The sequence below is a fragment of the Mus pahari genome, chromosome 1 (genome assembly GCF_900095145.1).
Source record: "Mus pahari chromosome 1, PAHARI_EIJ_v1.1, whole genome shotgun sequence".
NCBI lineage: Eukaryota > Metazoa > Chordata > Mammalia > Rodentia > Muridae > Mus > Mus pahari.
Window position 1 is genome coordinate 88,904,447 of NC_034590.1, and position 2,792 is coordinate 88,907,238.

Here is a 2,792-nt window from a genome sequence, read left to right on the forward strand (position 1 = left end):
GGTAAGAGCGCCCGACTGCTCTTCCGAAGGTCCTGAGTTCAAATCCCAGCAACCACATGGTGGCTCACAACCATCCATAATGAGATCTGACTCCCTCTTCTGGAGTGTCTGAACACAGCTACATATGTACTTACATATAATAAACAAATGAATAAATCTTAAGAAGAAGAAGAAGAAGAAGAAGAAGAAGAAGAAGAAGAAGAAGAAGAAGAAGAAGAAGAAGAAGAAGAAGAAGAAGAAGAAATCGCACTCAAAAGGAGTAGTTGTCAAGAAATTATCAAACTCATGGCTGAAATAGGAACAAATGAAAAACACAGCAAAGAATCAATGACACAAGGAGTTAGTTCTTTGAGAAAACAGTAAGTTAAGCCCTTATCTAAATGAATAAAAAGGCAGAGAGAGGATTCAAATAAACAAAATTAGAGATGAAAAGGGGGATATCACAACAGATACTTTAAAACCTGTACTCCATCAAATTGGAAAATCTAAAAGAAATGGATAATTTTCTTAATACATTCCATCTACCAAAGTTAAATCATGATGAGATAAGCAATTTATACAGATATATAACCTCTAGTGAAATAAAAGCAGTCGTTAAGTTTCTCAACCCCCCAAAGCCCAAGGCCAGATGGTTTTAGTGCATAATTCTATCCAACTTTTAAATAGGAGTTAATATCAAAACTCCTTAAATTATTCCACACTGGAAAAAAAGACATCATCAACAAATAGTATTAGTCAAACGAGACTGCTGTATGTAGAAGAATCCCAGATAGGTCCATGCTTATCACCCAGCAAAAAACTCAACCCCTAATGGATAAATAACCTCTCTATAATACTAACATAAAATACTGAAGCTGGCGGAAGAGAAAGTGGGGATTGATTTTGAACTCATCTGTATAGGAAAAGACTTCTGAATAGAACATGGCACAGGCACTAAGATTAACAATTAATAAACGGGGCATCATGAAACTGGGACGCTTCTCCACAGCAAAGGACACCATTACTCAGACAAGGTAGCAGCCTACAGAATGGGAAAAGATTTTTACTAACTACACATCCAACAGAGAGCTAGTATCCAAAATAGATAAATAACTCAAAAAACCCCCTAGATACCAAAAAATAGATAACTCAACTAAAAAATGGGGTAGAGGTCTAAACAGAGAATTCTCAAAAGAGGAAACTGAAAGACTGAAAAGCACTTAAAGAAATATCCAACATCCTTAGTCCTCGGGGAAATGCAAATCAAAACTTCTTTGAGATTTCCTCTTAAGTCAGAATGGCTAAGATCAATAAAACAAATGACAGCTCATGCTGGTGAGCATGTGGAGGAAGGAGAACACTCATCCATTGCTAGCTAGCGGGAGTGCAAACTTGTACAGCCACTGTGGAAGTCAGTGTGGCGGTTCCTGGGGAATCTGGGACTATATTAACCTCAAGATCCAGCTGCACCATCCTTGGACAGTAGTCCTACTGTGGTGACACTGCTCAGCCATGTTCGTTGCTACTCTAGTCACAATAGCCAGAAGCTGAAAACAACCTAGATATCTGTCCATTGGTGAGTGGATTATAGGAAATATAATACATTTACACAACAAAATATTACTCTACCATTAAATAATGGCATCATGAAATGCACAGGTAAATGGAGAGAAAAATCATCCTGAGTGAGGTAACCCAATTAAGAAAGATAAATATGATATACATTTACTTATATGTGGATATTAGCTCCTAAGTCATTGATAAACAAGTTATAATCCATAGAACCACAGAGGTTAGGTATAGAGTAAGGAGCTAGTGGGGAGAGACACATATCATTAGGAAAGGGAGACAGAATAGATAGTTACATCTGGATGAGAGGGTGGGTGCTGGAATGGTAGGATCGAATGGTGAGGGTGAGAGAAGAGGGATGCAAGGGAGGGAATATAGGGAGGGACAGGTAAAACCGAGTCGTTTAGGGGTGTTCGGTGGATGCCTAAAAGTTTCATGAATATATAAAAATGAAATTCATATATATATGAAGTTCCAAAATAATAGGGAGAGAAGAGTCCCAACTGGAAATCTGATGGTGCCAAATGAGGCTTCAGTTACATCTAATCAACTTGTTGGCCAAAGGAACCTTCAAACAACACAGGCTGTTGCAAAGGCTCTAGATTGCTCTCTACTAACTGACAGCAAGGCTTCATTGCTGAAAAATAACACTTACGCAGCTCATGGAGAGAGGCTGAGTTGGTGCCTGCCTAGAGCCTTTACCTCGATTAGTGTTCTTGATCCCAGAGGGTACTCTGTACGTTACCAGAGAAGAAATGTAAACACCACCCCAGCTACAAACCCTCTCATCTACAGTGGTGTCCTACCTGCAAGATATGTTAGTACAATAGTAGCACAAAGTTTCTTGAAGTGTCCAACCAGTATCTGATTTGACTGAGGCAATCAATTTATGAAAGAAGGGGTTTATTTTTGGCTCACACTTTTGGGAGTTTCAGTTCATGATCTGTTGTTTTGATTGCTACTGGACCTGTGTCAAGGAAGAGTATCATGGCAGGAGTGTGTGGGAGGGAACAAAATGTATCTTGTGACCAGGAAGCAAAGAGTATGAGAAAGAAACTGGGATCCCACAGTCACCTAAAAGGAAATGAATTTAGTGATGAAGACTTTCTACGTGCCCCCATGTCTTAAAGGTTCCACCACTCTCCAGCACTCTGGAGACAAGACTTTAGCACATGGGCATTTGGGGGATGCACAAGAACCAAACCAAACAACCTCAGATAGAGTCACGTACAGCGAGAATAAGT